The sequence below is a fragment of the Euprymna scolopes genome, chromosome 3 (assembly GCF_053919585.1).
Source record: "Euprymna scolopes isolate OS-2025 chromosome 3, ASM5391958v1, whole genome shotgun sequence".
Classification (NCBI taxonomy): Eukaryota; Metazoa; Mollusca; class Cephalopoda; order Sepiida; family Sepiolidae; genus Euprymna; species Euprymna scolopes.
The window spans coordinates 49,243,983-49,265,814 of record NC_136484.1 but is presented as its reverse complement, the minus strand read 5'-3'; the positions used below and the strand labels follow the sequence as shown (position 1 = coordinate 49,265,814).

Genomic DNA, 21,832 nt, shown 5'->3' with positions numbered 1-21,832 from the left:
TTAAAAAGTTGTGAAGCGAGCGACCGCTTCTCTGAAAAAAGCATTTTGTTGACATACAGAAAAAGCGAACACACATACATACATACATACATACATACATACATACATACATACATTTTCGCTTTTATATATATATATATATATATATATATTTATTTATTTATTTATTTTTTTTTTTTATTATTATTTATTTATTTATTTTTTTTTTTTGCTGAATTTTACATATTATACATCTGGGTCTCACCTTTTCAGACAATATCAACTTGATGCTTGTCCGTTTTGTATTTTTTTAAGTTTTATCAAGACATACAAACAAACACACGCACATATACATACTTACATACATGTGTACATTGACACTAAGAAACATTTGCCCTATTATTTTTCCCTCACCAAGTATTTATTTACCTCCTCGTCCAGATATTAGAAACAAGGTCAGGCGTGGGTTTGATGAAAGTGATTCTGTGGAATGGTGTGGATTCGAACCTGGTACACATAGGTGTAGTAAACCAAAGATATGAAATTTGAATGTAAAATTAATTTTATGCATAAATGAATCATATTAACCAACATCCAACGAAAAACACTTTAATATTTTAGTTAAGTATTGTTTTAGTTAAGTATTATTATTCAAGGAAATAACATAATTCGTGATTAAGTAAAAATAAATCATTTAGGAGTAATGTCAAAACCAATTTCATTATAAATATTAAGCGACAACACATCAGGAAAGTATCTACTTTTCTGTCTTTTAAGGAAATAATTAAATGCGGTTTGTTTTTCATTCAAATTATATGATATTCAAACTAGGATGATGGACTGAGTCATTGGGTTTGACATTCTTCTCCTTCCTCGTCATCTTCTTCTTCTTCTTCTTCTTGACAGATAGCTGGCTCAAGAAGACAGCAGCAGTAGTTTGAACTGACAAAGTCATATCTGGGCATAGCTCTTTGTTTATCTGTTGCTCTGTTATATTAATGTTTGACAATGTTATCTTTTTTTCTCTCCATCTGATTTTTCTCTAAAATATAATTTAGTAGCAGGACCTGTGTGCTGGCTTTGCCCGGAACAATTGAGGAAAACAAAAATCGCAAACCCCAGAAATAAATCGACCCAAACGGGCCGGAAAGACTCTTTTTACCCCAAAGCTTTTCAGGCAATATCAACTTGATGCTTGTCCGTTTTGTATTTTTTAAGTTTTATCAAGACATACAAACAAACAGACGCACATATACATACTTACGTACATGTGTACATTGATACTAAGAAACATTTGCCCTATTATTTTTCTCTCACCAAGTATTTATTTACCTCCTCATCCAGATATTAGAAACAAGGTCAGGCGTGGGTTTAATGAAAATGATTCTGTGGAATGATGTGGATTCGAGCCTGGTACACATAGGTGTAGTAAACCAAAGATATGAAATTTGAATGTAAAATTAATTTTATGCATAAATGAATCATATTAACCAACATCCAACGAATAACACTTTAATATTTAACTTAAGTATTGTTTTTATTCAAGGAAATAACAGAATTCATGATTAAGTAAAAATAAATTATTTAGGAGTAATGTCAAAACCAATTTCATTATAAATATTAAGCAACAACATATCAGGAAATTACCTACTTTTCTGTCTTTTATTTTTTGTTTATTTCTGGATTATTCTTTTTTTTTCTTCCTCTTTTTCTTATCAACCACTCCCCCTCTTTTTTCACCTTATTTTGGATAAATCTTACCTTTTTCTTCCATTTTTTTCTAAACACCCCCTCCCTCTCAACTTTCACCTAATTTTGTATTATTCTTTCTTTTTTTTTCCTCGTTTTCTTCCTTTTCTTCTTCCTCTTTTTTCTAATCACCCCCTCCCCCTCATTCTTTCACCCAATTTTGGATTATTCTTTCTTTTTTCTTCCTTTTCTTCTTCCTTTTTTTTCTAATCACCCCCTCCCTCTCATTTTTTCACCCAATTTTGGATTATTCTTTCTTTTTCTTCTCTTTTTCTTCCTGTTTTTTCTAATCACCCCCTCCACCTCATTTTTTTCACTCTATTTTTTGTTTACATCACTCCCATTCTTTTTAAAGTCAGGTACTTACATGAAAGTTGCCAACATGCATAAGTGAAAGTAGTGCTATGGAACAGATTGGACTTGAACCTGGTACACTAAGGTCGCCAATCTGCATTGCTATCCACTTGATTATTACCACCTCCTTGAAAGTGAATAGGTGATATAATGATTGTTGGATAGCCGCTTGCATTTTGGTGGTGGGATCCATAAAGCAAAGAACGCACACCCTAGATAAATAAAAGAATAGGTTTTGAATCTTCTTTTAAAATGAGGATGATGGCTTAATTATAGGTGGGTCTACAAAAGACTTGTGAATTAAAGGAAATAATTAAATGCGGTTTGTTTTTCATTCAAATTATATGATATTCAAACTAGGATGATGGACTGAGTAATTGGGTTTGACATTCTTCTCCTTCCTCGTCATCTTCTTCTTCTTCTTCTTCTTCTTCTTCTTCTTGTGTATAACACTGCTGCTGAGAGATGGCTGGTTCAAGAAGACAGCAGCAGTAGTTTGAACTGACAAAGTCATATCTGGGCATAGCTCTTTGTTTATCTGTTGCTCTGTTATATTAATGTTTGACAATGTTATTTTTTTTTCTCTCCATCTGATTTTTCTCTAAAATATAATTTAGCAGCAGGACCTGTGTGCCAGCTTTGCCCGGAACAATTGAGGAAAACAAAAATCGCAAACCCCAGAAATAAATCGACCCAAAACGGGCCGGAAAGACCCTTTTTACCCCAAAGCTTTATCTATGATACAAAAAATATTTATAAATAAAACTGTGTTATAGTAAAATGAAAATAATCATTGAATAAACAAAAAAAAAAAAAAACAATAAAAACGGATAGTTAATTAATAAGATATCCTTTTACAAAGCAATATGCAAATTAATTAATCTTACAATATTGATTGAATACGTATTATCAGTACAGTAGAACCCTGGTATATGGCATTAAAAATTAGTAACAAAATACAGTACAGTATTAATAAATATAAAACACTAAAAAATATTAATTAATATAAAACACATGTATATGATCAAATAACATAACACCGTAAGGTGGGGTAAATACCGTAACCAGGGACCTGGAAAACATTGTATTCCACATCGTAACCTGGAAAAACCGTATCCCGTAGTTCCACTGTATATTAGAATCAATTGTCCTTCTATTGTCAATATGAATTTTTCATTTTGATCTCATTGTTAGTGTAATAAATGGTCTACTTTATAAATATACGGATTAATGTGATTGAAACAATTAAAATCAAAATTGAGTCGAGTTCTTCTTGACTTATGCAGTAGAACCCCAGGATACGGTAGCGCTAATATACGTTTTTTTCAGTTTACGATGTTGAATACGACGTTTTCCGGCTTCTGGTTACGCTATATGCCCCGCCTTACGGTGTTATTTATAATGTTATTTGATTATATAGATACTGTACTGTGTTTGGTTACTGATTTTTAATGCCGTATCCCGGGGTTCTACTGTAACTGACTTAGTACCAATGTAACGTGGTCGTTAATATGTTAACAGGCAGAAATCACACGTTGTACGCAAGGCAACAAAAACAATGGAAGAACTCTGACTCGCTTTTCTTTTTAGTTTTAAGAAAAACTATTTATTCTTGCTGCATATAGCAAGATTATTTGAGTCATATTTCGAACACCACTTCTTTGCCGAACACTACGTCTCGAATCCATTTTGAATAATTTTTGAATTTCGCTCCCATCTCTCTGAAAACATGTCCTTTTTATCTCCGTTCTCAATCATGCAGCTGACCCGGTCATTTGCATATGGCAGCTGCTGCTGCTAATATACATCAATACTAGCATTTTTCTACCCATACGAATTTAGACATAACTGGCTTCGAATTAACTGATCTACAAAACATATCAGTCATTCCATGTCGTTACAGCAAGAAAAACTGCCGTAGGTTATCCACATATGGTGTCCTTGCTATTTAAAATATGTTTCTGTGCTAGGTGAAAAACATAAAAGCGTGTAAATAATAAGTGTTAGTATTATAATTTTAATATTTCAGACTGTCCTCTGTCCTTTATCAGAAAATATTTATTCTTGATAAATATTAACAGACAAAATGGATATTTTACAAATTCTGATCACCTGTATATGCCGTTCTTAGTCTACAATATCTTATCGAAGTTATTATTTTTCATGAAAGTGTCGCTTCCACATACAGCACCTGGTATTTTCAAGTGGTCACCCATCTAATAGTGACCAGGCTCAACGTCACTTAACTTTGGTGATTGAACAATAGCTGATGACTTATATCATTCTCATCTAAATTATATCTATCATAATGGCTGTTTGTTACTAGTTTACATCAAGCGACCACAAAATATTTTCAAGTTTTGCAAATTTGTAGTAGTAGTAGTAGTAGTAGTAGTAGTAGTAATAGCTACAGCAACAACAATGCAGAAAAGAAATTTCTAACTCATCAGCAGCAGCAGTAGTCCCTACAACAACAGAGAGATGAAAGTGATTCAGTCATTAACAACATGGACTAACAACCTGCATGCGTAAAGTTTGAATCCAATTCGTTCCACAGAAACATTTTCACTTAAGGATGTTGGCAACCTTCACGTGGTCCTTCTAGTAGGTACTCAATATCTTTCTAGTAAGAGTTCTAACTAGAAAGATATCAAGGAAACGAATGCCAGCAAAAATCATCTGATTTATATCAAATGAATAAATGATGTGCGGCAGCAGCAGCAACAGCAGCAGCAGCAACAACAACAACATGCATTCGATATTTACTTAAATTCTTGGTACTGATTGAAGCAAATACTCAATTTTGATTGGTTTGCTATTATCAGAATTTAGCCAATCAGAAATTGCATAATGAATCTTCTCTCAGAACAGCTACCAACTTGGTGCACAAATGAACATTGCCTTTATCCTCTGCCTACTGGCATCGATATGCGGACTTTGATTACAAATATGGTGACACTTCAGCACATGAACTTACTCCCTAATAATAATAATAATAATAATAATAACTAGCGGGACCTGTGGAAATTCCACAGGGGACTTATTCAAATGTAATATATTGATGTTGGCATTCTGTAGATGTTCAGTGTAAATGGAGACGTTCTGATATTATCGTAGCTTTTTTTGTTAAAACTGCAAAAGTATTTATCTAAGTTAGCACGAACGCCCGGCGTAGCCCGGTCGTGAAGTATGCTTAAATATGATATTTTAATTCTTGCATATTTTGTATATATTATTATAGAGCTAATGTTCTATTAATTTTTATATGTTATAAAGTTGTGATTTCAAAAACAAATGAATCTATCCATATGACTTGAGTTCATCAGCTATAGTCGAAACCGAAACCAAAACTTATGAAGAATTCTTGGTAAAATTATTTATTACAAGAAATAGAAAAACATAACAATAAAACGACCTGGACGTAAGCGTGACACGCAAAAGAACACACACGCTATCATATTAATATATAGATAATAATAATAATAATAATAATAATAATAATAATAATAATAATAATAATAATAATTGTTGTGGAGACGCCCACTAATTAACATAGGCGGGTGAGTGAGATATATAAGGGTATCAATCACCAATACTGGGAGAGTCCGACAACGACCGTCAAATAGGCAAGACGCTTATGCTGCCTCCAGTAAGACATGCAACACGCCACCTGCCGGAATATCTCCAACTGAATTATATCTGAACACATGTAAATATGTATATAACTTTTCTTCCTAATGTATTACTGTATACCTTTACTTTCGTGTTCTTGTTAATTATTTGTGCAGACACAACAACAATAATAATAATAATAATAACTAGCAAGATCCGTGAAAACTCCACAGCAGCATCTTTCATATATAATATATTGCTCTTGGGCATTCTGTGGACGTTCAACGTGAATGAAGACCCAGCAATATTATTGTAGCTCTTTTGTTAAAACTGTAAAAGTTCCTAGCTAAATAATCGGGTTAATGTAGTGTCAGAATATATCTGATTATTACAGTTTATCTCAAATATCCTGTGACATATTTCCATTGTATGGACGCCCGACGCGAACAGAAACCCCTCGATATCATTCTACCATTTTTAGTCAGAAGAGATACTATCTTTCGATCCGTCAGAAGACTAAGAAAGTATATTTTAGTTTCCTAAACGACCCAAAAGCGACATCATATTGTTTTTTAATTTTAATTTTTTTTTTTTTTTTTTTTACATTGTGTCTTCGGTGATCGGGAGATCCTATTTATTAAAAAGGAGGATAGAAAGTGATAACGAACATTAAATTAGCTTATCTAAATACTAATATAATGTTTGTAGTATGTTATTACCTTATATCCTCTTTTTTAATAAATAGTATCTCCTAATCCAATGATTTATAATCTGGAAACTGTGACGTATGTTAAAGGTACTATGGTATTAATATATAGATGCTGCTGCTGCTGCTGCTGCTGCTGCTGCTGATGATGATGATGATGATGATGATGATGATGATGATGATGATGATGGTGGTGGTGGTGGTGGTGGTGGTGCAAACTCTTCCAGTTTAACGAAATTCCAATTCTATTTTGTGTACATACGATTATAATGACATTCTCTTATTATGGATTTATAATATTATTTTTTGTGACGTCATCATAATACTTCAAGGATTTTCATCATCTAACACTTTCCCTGGCAAGACATAAGCATTCAATAATTTCTTTACAAGCACTTTTCTTTTACTGGTTGAGCAAAGATTTGAAATAAAGTTGATATAATGTTAGAATATGACTTTGTCACTTGGGGAGAGTGACGATGACTGAGTGGTTAATGACGCGAATTGAAAACCTGAGTGTACCGAGTTTGAATCCAGTTCGTTCCACAGAAACCCACACATGACTTGCTGATGTCTCACTTTCTGTAGAGGACATAAAAAAAAAATGAATTTGTAATTTTAATTCACTTCTGACAAAATATATTTTTTCTATATCGGCTGCTCCTGGTGTTATATATATATATATATATATATATATATATATATATATATATATATATATATATATATATATATATATATATATATATATATATATACTTGTTTATTGTTATATAAACATGCTCACATCCTGCTGCTACAAATAGCCACTTGTTTCAATCAAACAGTCAAGTCGCTGCCTGATGATATCTGTTGTTTGATTGAAACAAGTGGCTATTTGTAGCAGCGGGATGTGAGCATGTTTATATAACAATAAACAAGTATTATCAGCTCTTTTTATTGAGCACTATCTAACAACCTCGTTGAATTCATTAGTCCATTACTTTTGAATATAAAAAAAACCCGAGTATATATATATATATATATATATATATATATATATATATATATATATATATATATATATATATATATATATTACTCGTCTAGCCAAAAGCACTATTAATAATTTCCCACACTTTTCATCTGTGGAAAAACCTAAACGCAGATTCCATGAACAAAGCCTCTTTCTTAGAACTGCACGCCTGTGGAATTATCTTCCGTTTGCCTGCTTTCCAGCTGACTACAATCTGATTGCCTTCAAGTCCAACGTAAAAAAGTTCTTGATGAACTGTGCCCCTCAGTAATCCAATTAACACAATTTCCACTACTTATGTTTATTACGCTATAATCACATTGACTAATGTATACCCATTAACCCTTATCTTCAAGTAGCCTCCAGGCCTTGATAAATGGTGATATTGAATTACTTCCCTTGGTGCTGCATACCATTTATAGATATAGATATTTTGAACTACTATTTGTATTGATATATCATTATATCATATTTCTATTCTTGTCACATGCACTGAACAAGTGACCATTATATATGCAAAACTTATCTTTTCTTTTGTTAGCGCCATCTTAAAATAAAAGAAATATCGCACCGAGTTCTTTCATGTGAAATCGTATTGCAATTTTCTTCTTAACTCTCTCATGACTTTCAATAAAGATTTGTGTAAAGGTCAACTGCATGTGTATTCATCATTAGGAGTAGCAGACATTCCAACATTTCAATTGATCGATTCTGAAGAAAATTAAAACATACGAGCACACCGCCAGGTGGTGCCCGGTCGTAAAATACACTTAAATATGATATTTTAATTTATGAAGATTTTGTATTTATTGTTATAGAGCCAATTATTTATTGATTATTATATTGTAGCCAATATATTATAGTGATTTAAAAAGTTTTAAAAAGAAATATGACTTGGGTGTCATCAACTAGAATCGAAACCTAAACATTTAGCTGGATACATATTGTATTTAAACAATTATGTATTAGTTATGACATTGAGTCCGATGATGCTTTATGGTAAAATCGTGTAGGCGTCTTTATATATATATATATATATATATATATATATATATATATATATATATATATATATATATATATACATACATACATATATATACATATATATACATATATATAATGTATATGTATACATACATATATATACATATATATATAATGTATAATGTATATGTATACATACATATATATACATATATACATATATATATAATGTATATGTATACATACATATATATATGCATATATATACATACATATATATATATACATATATATATACATATATATATGTATATATATACATATATATATATACATATATATATATGCATATATATATACATATATATACATATATATATATATACATACATATATATGCATATATATGTATATATATACATATATATATACATATACATATATATATATATGTATGTATATATATATGATGATTGCAACGTCATCTACCTATATATATATATATATATATATATATATATATATATATATATATATATATATATATATATATATATATTCCAGGTAGAAAGATATCTAAAAGAATAATTGAATCTAGATAAGGGTCGTTGTATGAGTAATATACCTAATACATCCATATAATTAAGTATCCCATTTGTTTAAATCTACCATTAACAACTAAAGAAGCCTAAAATGCCAATTTTCCATAATCATACCAAGCTAACCTATATTACTAGAACACCCTCAATAAAATTAATACCCAAGCTCTTATTATTTCTCTAATATACTTTCTGCAGTACTACATTCGTACTTAATATATCGGTTTAAATAGTTTTATTCCCTAACATATATTAGAAAAAATCCAATTAAAGAGTCCCAATAATATAATCTAAATTACATACTTAAAATACTAAGAAATGACGTTTTTATAAGGATAAATAAAGTTCCTAAAAAAGTACACTATATAATTTTGGAAAAGACTATCAAACTCTAGAAATTAAAAGGTGGCCGTAGGTGAATTTTAAAATTCTTTGGAAAATCCTTCGAAAATTTTTAGATTAAAATACACTCTTTATATACCAAAACTTAATTTAAAAAATTAATAAGTTTTAATAAAAGAAAATAAAAGAAATGAAATAGGTAAATAATAATAATTATGAATCACAATAAAAAACTATAATAATAATAATAATAATAATAATAATAATAATAATAATAATAATAATAATAATAATAATGATAATAATAATAATAATAATGATAATAATAATAATAATAATAATAATAATAATAATACATTAATATATAAATTAATAAAAATTTAAAACACAATCTACACATGTACATATACTTATGTGCGTGTGTCTGTGCGGGTATATCTGTATATCTTGTGTGCGCGTCTATATGTATGTATGTATGTATGTATGTATGTATGTATGTATGTATGTATGTATGTATGTATGTATGTATGTATGCATGTATGTGTATATAGAGGAACAAAATAAAAGCTAAAATAATTACTATTTTTAAGTTTAAATATTCTAACTTATTAAGATATAAATTAATTAAATAAATAAATATCCAATCCGATATAACTGAAAAGAAGGGTCAATCAACAACCCCTCTGTCTTTTTTTTTTATTATTATTATTTTGCTTCCATGTCTGTCTGTCAGTCCTCATCTTTCGTCTTAAATTTTCAAATCTTAGTTAAAAACATCTTCATTTCCTATTAATTTAATATAATATAATCTTCTTTCTTTCTTTCTATATAATCTTCTTTCTTTTTTTTTTTTTTTTTTCTTTATCATCGTCTCACAATCTCTGATTCCCGGAGGCAAGAGGAGATGAAGGGAGTACGGAAGGTGAAAACAAAAACATTATCTTTTCTCAATTACGCAGACAACTCTTCGCTTCACCCCCACCCACTCATCTACCTATCCCTCTACCTGCGAAACATGGTGATGGAGCAACCACCTGTACGTGAAGGTAGACCCGACAGTTAGACAATCCAGTCAGTCAGACAATACATACGCTGGCCAATGGCGACAACACGCGGATCCAATAAAACAAAAATCGATAAATCCTTATTATGTGTCCATTCAGTTTGCGGATTTAGCGATAAAAATGCCATTTTAAAACTTAAACATGACCGACCAAAGAAAATGGTATTTTAAAATTATGTATGAAAGAAGAAAGAAATTATTATTTCCAACTTACATGTGACAATAGGACTCAAAATACTATTTTCAACTTAAACATGACAGACCAAATGAAAATGTTAGTTTAAACTTCAGAATACTAGACTAGATGTAAAAACTAAGAAAGAAAATGTCATACTTTTTAAAATAACTTCGAATATCTTGAGTCAATCTTAATTTTAGGGATATATCTGGGGCTATTGTTACCGTCGATACAGCAATTGTCATAAAAGTTATGGTGAGTTTTTTTTTCGTTTGTTTTTTTTTAATATTATGATTTATTATTTTGAAACTTCAACGTGATATATCAAAGTTCGACAAAAAGAAATCTCTCATAGGAATGCGAAGACACAGTTAAAAAGGAAGGGGAAAAAAAGGAAAAGAAAGAAAAATGAAAAAAAAAGAAAAACAACACAAAACAAAAGGAAAAGAAAAAAACACATTTTATAATCAAGCAATTTGGATAAAACTGTCGTTTGTAAAATGAGAATCTCATTTATTTGTCAGTTTTAAGATAGTTTGTGGATGGAGATTCAAACTTATCACTTTTGGACGAGAAGTATCTCATCAACCGTGTTGAAAAGGAATCGAAATAAAAAAAGATGGGAAACAAGAAACATTCGAGAAAAATAATTTTTTTTTTTAATTTCCTTTAATAATTTTTCTAAAATGGATTAAAACTGGTTTTCAAATGTCTGCTGAATGGATTTATTATAGTAATTGCAGGACATGTTACAACTAAAGATCTAAGGATTTTCCTTTGGTTGGATTACATCTTCTGGATTGTGAGTAAAGCCATTCTTTTCACGGATGTTTCCACGTAGAAAAAAAAAGCATACATATCTATCACGCTACCTAATAAGAACATATGTGCGCACACAGGCACAAAAAAGTACACATACATACACATAAATAAAACATACATACATAAACATTAATTATACAAAAATGCCTATATAAACACATACAAACGCACGCGCACACATACACACAAATATAGAATTAAGTAGTGAAAAATATAGATGCAATTAAACTGTACAGACAGAGGTGTCTGCGTTTCATTTACCCTTGCTTGTATATGGTAAACACGTTATTCCCTTTTCCTTTTTATTTCTTATATATATATATATATATATATATATATATATATATATAGAGAGAGAGAGAGAGAGAGAGAGAGATTATTCCCTTTTCCTTTTTATTTCTTATATATATATATATATATATATACATATATATACATATATATATATATATATATATATATATATAGAGAGAGAGAGAGAGAGAGAGAGAGAGAGAGATAGAGAGAGAGAGATTAGGTTGGTGCAAAAATAATGTCGTTTTCTGGCGTGTGTGTGTGCATATATATATATATATATATATATATATATATATATATATATATATATATATATAATGTCGTTTTCTGGCGTATATATACATATGATGTCGTTTTCTGGCGTATATATATATATATATATATATATATATATGATTAAAAACGACATTATTTTTGCACCAATTTAAACTTTTCTTCATCGAGCCTTGACTTTTTGGGGATATTTTTTTAACCTATACATTTCTGCATTATTATAAACTTTCTTACAAATATGACTTTTTTCATAATTTGTAGTTTTCAATTTATTTTCTAATGAGCAAAAATTATTGCGTGACTATTAATATCATTTTGTTAACCAGTTTCCTCTGAGGATAAGATCCATTTGAAACTTCATCAAATAAGAAAGATTTTTAAGTTTTCAATTTGTATTTCCTGTCGAATAATGAATTTGTTTTAAATTCTAATTTACACAATTTAAATTAAATTTTTTTTATATATATCAATGCTCTATCTTGGTTATTGAGCTTTTTTATCAGGTTAGGATTATCATATACCTTTAAGTTTACAGAATTTTTCAACTTGCAAATTTGGAAAAAAATTTGAATTTATATATATATATATATATATATATATATATATATATATATATATATATATATATATATATATATATATATATATACAACAAGATAAAATGATGAAAATTAAAATATTATATATATTATATTATATTATATTATATTAATGTATTATATATAATATCGGGCATTCTTTTATCAAGATATGATCTAATCTCTCTCTCTCTCTCTCTCTCTATATATATATATATATATATATATATATATATATAGAGAGAGAGAGAGAGAGAGAGAGAGAGAGAGAGTTCACATTAAAAATTTTTCCGACATTATATCATTGACGCTCATATTTACATAGGTAGTACCATTAAATAATCGGGTAGATTAGTCCACAGCACTGGTAATAACCAAAGACAACCACAAAATAGAACCCGTTTTACATTTAAGATTTTCTTTGTTTATTCCCAGCCCCATGGATTTAAATTAACTGTTTCTCTTAATAATGGTATCATCTATGCGAACACATGTCAACAAAAAATCAGGCTGATAGAGAAAAATATATAATTTTCCATTTTAATTATCTTCATAATTCTCACCCTCTCTCACTATATGGTGATATCTTCTACACTGCTTATTTATACAATATCTATCATTCTCTCTTCCGTCACTCACACTCTTTTCCCTTCTGTTTATTAATAGTCTTATAATAAAGAAAGAAAAGATTAAAAAGATTACAATAGTCCATTATAAACAAAAGAGAATATCACATGAGTTAGTAATATTATTTAATCGATAGGTGTAGAGATGAAGAGAAAGAGAAGGAAGAGAGCTATAGCGAGCAGAAAGAGACTTGCCTCTACTCTATCATTATTTTCATTGCAGTGATCGTCTGAGCTCTACTCTATGATTCCTCTTGCCAAACTTGCACAAAAAACACTCGCCTAGCTGAAACAACTGTTAATAATTTCCCCTATGTTTTATCCCTGCCTAAGCCTAAACGTGGATTCCATGAAAAAAGCTTCTTTCTTAGAACTACCCGCTTGTGGAACTCTGTTCTGTTTGCCTGCTTTCCAGCTGACTAAAATATGGTCGTCTTCAAGTCCAAAGTAAACAAGTTCTTAATAAGCCGTTCCCCTTAATAATCCAATTTATCAAATTTTTACTACAAATGATTACTATGCTGTTGTCCTAATGACTACGGTATACTTATTAACCCTTATACTCGTGTGGCCTCTGGGCCTTGATAAGAGGGGACTCCTTTGTAAAAAAAAATTATTTATTCATATTTAACTAACTCTGCAAATACAGTTTTTCCTAATTCGAATAATTTAATCCAAACTAAATGAATGACCCAACGAGTCATTTTAATTTTTGGTCCCCTGACAAAGGAGAGATTGGACCTAGTAATTCACTTCCATTCGTTCGTTTATCGGTTCGTTTGTTCACACTTTTTTCAATAAGCATGCTTTGGAATTTTTTAAATTTTGCACAAACATTAGTCATGGTGGAAAATCTTTTTTTGCCAAAATGGATTTTCCACGCTAGCTCTGGTTGCCCCCCTATGGACTATTATAAAAGTAAAATTACCCCCAAATCGTTCATCCGTTCATTTGTTCGTACTTTTCTCAATAACCACGCCTTGGATATTTTTCTTTTCTTGCACAAACATTAGTCATGGTGAAAGTAAATTTTTGTCAGAATGGATTTTCCAGACTAACTCTGGTTGCGTCCCTAAGGGACATTATAAAAGTAAAATTGCCCCCAAATCGTTCATCCGTTCATTTGTTCGCACTTTTCTCAATAACTACACTTTGGATGTTTTGAAATTTTTTTCACAAACATTAGTCATGGTGAAAGTAATTTTTTCACTTGTATAGGGGGACTTGGCATGCTCATCTTTTTTTTTTTTCCTTTTTTGAACATATTTTTATATATTTACCACGAGTTGTAATAACTCATCCTAGAATAGTTATATCATACTGACATCTTTAGACCTTTTTATAAATGCTAGCCGCTTGGATCACCAAAAATATTGGAAAATACTGAAGACAGTGCTATATATTGAAAATTAAGTGAAAATAATAAAAAAAAAAAAAATTACTTAATGGAAATGATTGAGTTTTAAAAAAGGTTAATTTTGTTCAGTTAAACCATTATCAGAGGATCGTGAATGACATTAAGATCAGAGGCAAAAAATTTGATTTTAGTTGGATGCAGTATGCTTCCTCATTGTCCCTTTATAAGAAAAACGATAGATATGACCCTCTAACTACAACCTGCATTTCTACGAAATTAGACGATCCTAAGTCAAATGGCCTAAAAATGGTGGTCAGACAGACTGACAGACAATAAACAAACATACGCCTCTCATATTAGTGTAGAGTTCAGGGATATTTCTGTGTTTACATTCATGTAATATATGGAAAATCACTTATCTTCTAATATATAAAGACAAGTCAGTCAGATTCACGGAAAGACCTCCATAGCATTGCAGCTAAAATATTGATATTTTATTACACCTACCTAGTGAATTAAGAAAAAATTTTGGGATCTGTATTCTAATCGATTTCATTGATTACATATTCTATTTGACCTGATAAATCTTTTAGCAATATCACTTAAAGATATCCACCATTCGTTTTCATTGGATAATGAAAATAGATGATTATCCAATGAAATTGTACAGTTTGTTTAACATTGAAATTTGCAAATGGCGTTGTAATTTACTGTGTAATTGTCCACTATAATTCATTATAAAAGGCATCCGAATTTTCTTTTTAACTTAACTTTCTTAATTCGGTTTTTAGATTAAAATAATTTATTCATTCTCTTTAAATTACTCTCCCACATCTGATTTTTTTTTTCGTTTTTTTTTTTGTTGTTGTCATGATAACGGCATAAAAACATGAAAACAATGTTAAGCTGCCAGTCAAGTGTCTTTGTCAACATCTTGATAAATTAACACAATGGCGAATTTGAATAATTTTATATTTAAATAAAGCAATATTATTTTGACAGTCTGTGATTCTGAATGGCCTATGATCTATTTTTCACTTGAAAGACAAATAACATGAATGGTTAGTATTTTCAATTTTTTTTTTTTTCCACAGGAATCGCCACTTAAGGAGGCCACTCGAGGATAAGGGTTAATGGGTATACTATAGTCAATGTGATTATAGCGTTTTTAACATAGGTAGTGGAATTTTTGTGAGTTGGATTACATAGGTGGACGGTTCATCAAGAACTTGTTTGCATTGAACTTGAAGACAATCAGATTGTAGTCACCTAAGAAGTAAGCCAATGGAAAAGAGTTCTAAAGGCATGCAGTTCTAAGAAAGAAAATCTGCTAATGGAATCTATATTTAGGTTTAGGCACAGATAAAAAGTGTGGGAAACTATTGGTAGTGGTTCTGGCTAGACGAGTGTTTTTCATGTAAGTTTGGCAAGGGAGGGCCATAGATTGAAGCTCAGACGAGCACCTGCCATGGTAAATAACGATAAAGCAGAGACAGACTCGCAACGTCTCTCCTATGGGAAAGAGGTGGCAGAGAAGAGAAAAGGGCATCCCCCACTAAGCTACAAAGTCTGTTTTGAACTTGTCAAGGAAGGATAAGCTGCTTCTAGCAGCTCCAGCCCAGATGTGGCAACAGTACTGCATCATTGGCTTTACCTGGCTTTTATATAGGTAGAGAATTGCATCAGGACAGGAGTGAGATATCTACTGGAGCGGTAGAAGGATCCCACAATTTTCCCAGCGAACTTGGCGACGGATTGATATACATGTTCAATTTCAGATCAGGAATAAAGATCAAGCCCACAAGCTTATCAAAACATGAAGACCCCTAAGATGAGAGCCATTCATTTCAATTGATGCGAGATGGGCATCAGAGCGTTGATGATGTAAAGATAGAAGCTTAGTTTTAGACGCATTAAAAGTAACCAGCCACCTTATTCCCCATTGTACAATGCTCTAAAGATCAGAGGAGAGAGAATCAGAGAGAGCTTAGTCATTTACGGTCTTTGATGGTGGTGTCGTCAGCATAAATGTCTACGAATGATGTAAGGATGTGATTTGGAAGATCATTGATGTAACTTAGGAAGAGAGTTGGGCCCGGGATGAACCCAATATCAACTTACTGCATCGATCTATTGGTTTTCCTCATAGAACTCACAAAACACTGGCTGTGAGTTCGATCCTCAGCCTCACCATATTTTTTTCCTCTGACTTTATCCTATGTTGAACTGTTTCACTTCAAATTACAATATTAGGCAACGTTTTACTTTTATTTTTGTATGAGTAGCTTACATAGTTTGTGGAAATTAGAATCCTAGGCGATTCTAAATAAACCATAATTAAATGATGATATATGAAAGCGAAACTTGGCCAGTGAGGGTTGAAGACATGAGTTGCATGGAGAGTAAATATATAAAAATGATATGATGGATGTGTAATGTAAGTCTTAAAAACAGGCTCAGTTCTGATGACTTCAGATGAAGATTAAATGTAGACAATGTAGAGAGATATGTGCAAAAGTGTAGACTTTAATGATATGGCTATGTTGAAAGAATGGATGATGGTTCTTGAGTTATTAGATGTAGAAGAGTTGAGGTAGCAGATCCAGTTCATAGGGAAAGGCCAAGGAAAACATGAAAGGAAGTGATAAGAATGAACTTGAGAGAAAGAAGGGCAAATAAAGACCTGGCCAGAGATAGATTAATTTGGAAGTCAATTTAAAGCTGTCCAAGACATGCTAGCATGTAAAATGGACGTTAAACCAATGATGATGATGATGATGATGATGATGATGATGATGATGATGAAGGAGAATCTCAAATTCATTATTCACTTGATTTATTTAAGTTACTATGCACATGTTGCGGATCAAATACAAGAAGATATGGTATAATGCCCACAATAGGGAAAGGGGAATTGTACAGAAGTAAAACTAACCCTAGGCGGACTGAAATGGCTTCCTCCAAAGGAGGAAGTTTCATAGGAGTATGACATTCACAAGTGGTCCCCAGTCGCATGTATATCCCCGTCATGAGAGATGACAACATTATGTTTTTACAGCTCTTGCAGGGAGGTGTCAATATCCTCTTACATACAGCACCTAGTATTATGCTGGTGCAAAAATAATGTCGTTTCTTTTTATTTGAAGTCGACCGTCAAAAAAACGACATTATTTTTGCACCAACCAAATGATCAACCATCTGGTACTGACCAGACTGAACGTTGCTTAACTTTGATAATCTAACGAGAATGTGTCAATGTGATTATGTTGTATATACGAAAGAGGAAGGAAGTATTTCAACCTCTATTAATTATAAAATTCTCAGTAGGCAATCGGTTAATGTGACAACGCTTATAAACGGTGCTTATTCTTAGACATATTCGAATCCTGTCTAAATCTCATTATTCACTTTGTAGAGTTTCATCTGTTCTAGATAATTATTACGTCTGTCTCAAACCTTATCGGATCAACCTATTCCTTTGGTTATTGTCTTTTTCATTTTTCTTGAATGAAATCTCCTTGATATGATTTTACATGGCTGAAGTCTGTTTGCGGGAAAACATGTCCAAACCATATTAATCTCGTTTTTTTTTAAAAATAACGTTGTTAACAGATCAGTTAATATTTAGCCTCTTTCTGATATCTCAAAAGAAGAGTTCTTAAACATTTCATTTACAAAAACATTGAGCTTCTTCATGCTCTGTCGTTATAGTCGATATTTCACTTATGCAGCAATAGGAACATACGAGGTGCCTTCAATAAGTTTCCAGACTTTTTTCAGATGGGCACTTTTATTGATGAACCTCTAGTCCCCTTCAAAGTAATCTCCTCCGGCTACAATGCACTTGTTGTACCATTCCAACAACTGGAAGTCCTCTTGTGTGAGCATGTCAACGACCCTGGTCACAGCCTCTTTTATTTCCTCAATTGTCTCATAACAGCAGCCAGAAAATAAACCAAAAGTCACAGGGAGCAAGGTCTGGACTATAGGGAGGTTGAGAAATTGTCTTGATGCCCATTTTGGTCAAACAGTCTGTGACAAGGATGGAGTTGTGAACTGGTGCATTCTCCTGATGGAAATGCCACTGACCCGATTTGAACAGTGCTGACCTCTTCCAACTGAGTCTCTTCCTGAACTCCTTTATAGCCTCAACATAGTATTCCTTGTTGACTGTCTGTCCAGTAGGAACCCAGTGTATGTAGATCATGTCCGTGCTGTCAAAAAAAAGAGATCATCATCAGTTTCTGGGTGGATTTACTCTGTCTGGCCTTATTGGGTCTGGGAGAGCCAGCATGCTTCCACTGGGAACTTTGTCTCTTGATCTCTTGGTCATAGCTCTAGATCCAGCTTTCATCGCAGGTCACAGAGCATCAAGAACTGGGGAATCTGAATTGATCGGCTCAACCATCTCCCTGCTGTTACAACATCTTCTGATCTTCTCTGGCACCCTTGGGATTAGGACAAACTTTATACAAATCTTCCAAATCTTCAGTTCCTCATGAATAATTGTAAGTACAGTTCGCACACTGACATCAAACTGTACACTTATTGTCTCTATAGACACACAGCAGTCCTTATCCGTGAAATTCTTTATTTGGCCAATTAGCTCTGGTGTTCGTACTTCCTTATTCCTCCCACATTTCTCATCATTCCTCACAGATTTCCTGCCTTCCTTGAATCTCTTATGCCACTCAAAAACTTATGCTCGATTCATGCAAGATGATCCAAAAGTAGTCTGAAGCATTCCATACGTTTTTGTGGCATTTTTTCCAAGTTTAAAACAGAATTTTATTGCATAGCATCCTTCTAAAATGTCCTCGCATCCAGATTGTATTTTTAGAATTCACCAGCTGTGGCAAACAGGCTTTAGTAGAGTGTATTCCAATTCCTGCTACAGATGTCTATTTGAACGTGAAATCATAAAAATTGGTCAGTCATTTCATAAGATGTACAGCAATGACATACTGAAATTTAAAAGAGTCTACAACAATTTTAAATGCCTGTACAAAAAAGTCTGGAAACTTATTGAAGGCACCTAGTAGTAAAGTATGGGTATGATTAACTATTGTATTGCAAAATAAATAGTGTCCTATGGTGGAACATTTGTAGGTTTGTAATTTCTGGTAGGCACACATGATGGTCCAATGTTAATGTGCAGCAGTTAAACTTAATGAAACTGTTCCATGGGAACACTTTCAAATGACACTACCATCTATGGCAGTACATCAAAGACCGTAAACGACCAAGTTCTCTCTGATTCTCTCTTTTCTGATCTTGAACATGTGGTACAATGGGGAAAGAGGTGGCTGGTTACTTTTAATGCACCTAAAACCAAGCTTCTGCCTTTACAGCATTAATTTTCTGATCCCCATCTGGTATCAATTGAAATGAATGGCTCTCATCTTGAGGAGGCTCCATGTTTTGACAAGCTCCTGGGCTTGACCATGACTCCTGATCTGAAATGGAACACGTACATCAAATCTGTTGCTAAGGTCGCTGGGAAAATGGTGGGATCCTTCTATCGATCAAATAGATATTTCACTGATGCAATTCTCTATCTATATAAGAGCCAGGTATGTCCAAGGATGGAGTAATGTTGCCACATCTGGACAAAAGCTGCTAGAAAGAACTTATCCTGCCTTGACAGAGTTCAAAATAGACTTCGTAGCCAAGTGGAGGATGCAACCTCTTTCTCACAGAAGAGACGATGCGAGCCTGTCTCTGCTTTATCCTTATTTTCGTGGCAAGTGCTCATCTGAGCTCCAATCTGCGGTCGCCCCTGACCAAACTTTCACAAGAAACACTTGTCTAGCTGCAAACATTATCAATAATTTCCCCCACTCTTTATCTGTGCATAAACCTAAACGTAGATTCCATGAACAAACATTTCTTTCTTAGAACCGCACACCTGTGGAACTCTCTTCTTTCTGGCTGACTACAATATAGTCGCCTTCAAGTCCAACGTAAACAAGTTCTTGATGAGCCGTTCTCCTTAAGTAATCCAATTTACCAAATTTCCATTACTAACAATTACTACAACATTGTCCCATTGACCACTGTATGCTTATTAATCCTTATCCTCGAGTGGCCTCTGGGCCTTCATAAGTGGTAACTTCTTTGTAAAAATAAATAAATAAATCTTGTTGCATATAGAGATCTGAAACTAAATGTAAATATAACTTGCGAAAATATGACAAAAGTTTATTGTATAGATTTTCCGGCAGCGTTGATTCATCAAAATTGGAAATATTTTCAAATTTTCTACCAACTATAGCCAAATAGCTCCACTGTTTTGTGGATGCATTGGGAAAGGCCAAGGTTTGGAATCCCGATAGGCAGATGGTGAACCACTGCAACACTTTTCCAGCAACTCCTGTAGTTTGCAACGCCGAAAGGAGGACTCTGGTAATGGCGTAAAATTAGGGCTCTTTATCACCTGCCCAGGCCTGCATCCAAAGAGCCAATTCCAGCTTCAAACTGTATAACCACAGCAGATGCTGTAGTGCACCAGACTAGATGCAGAATTCCATTGTTTTATTAGACAGAAGATTGTCATCATTATGATTCCAGGAACTTGCTGAATTGACCATTTTCCAGATCCTTTGATTATTCTAATAATAATTCATCGACACACCCCAAGCCACTAAAATATAGTTTAGATCTTGAATCGAGTTCGGTTTGTAAAAAAAAACTACCAGAATTGTTCTACTTATCGATAATTTATAATTAACTGAACAAGTCATCTATCTCTCCTTTAGCTATTTATGCATTTCTCTTGACCTTCTAACTCTATGTTGATTCAACCACTCTCTAATATCATTAATATCTCTGTGAGCATTTAGTGAAATAGTAACTCTCTCTTTGCAGTTAATTTTTATAGTGTGTTTGTATATACTAGTGTTGGGATGATTAATCGGAAATCGGAAAAATCAGAGCTTTTTGGGGTATCGGAATCATTAGCGGAATCGGAAAAATGGAGGCCTAGTTTCCGATGCCAAAACCGATTCCTTAAGTTATCTTTTTTTTTATTTGATTTTAGTTAAACAAAAATCTTCCACTGCTTGTAAGTAATAACAAAATAACAAATATTAATTGATTTAAACTTCCAGTAAGACTACAATCTCTAGATCACCCCCTCACAAGTGTGTTTTACGTTTGAGAAAATATAAGCACATTTAAGATGTGTTTTTACAGTAATTGGAACTAAATAATACTTTTATAGTTAATTAATTAGAGATTTATAAAGAATCAGAATCGGAATCGATAATTGTATCAGAATCGGAAATTTAGTATGG

The 21,832-nt window shown here is 32.2% G+C and overlaps 1 protein-coding gene across 6 annotated transcripts in view; it reads left to right on the top strand.

The window, feature by feature from the left end:
* LOC145254880 (uncharacterized) overlaps window positions 1-21,832 on the top strand; it is an 814,065-nt gene that overhangs the window by 755,413 nt on the left and 36,820 nt on the right. The window contains exon 1 of one of the 6 annotated variants that reach the window (XM_080113809.1): window positions 10,297-11,386. The exons of the other annotated variants lie outside the window; for them this stretch is intronic. The gene's annotated coding sequence lies outside the window, so the exon portion shown is untranslated. Of the gene's footprint in view, window positions 1-10,296; window positions 11,387-21,832 lie in introns of those variants that run through there. 6 annotated transcript variants of the gene reach the window in all.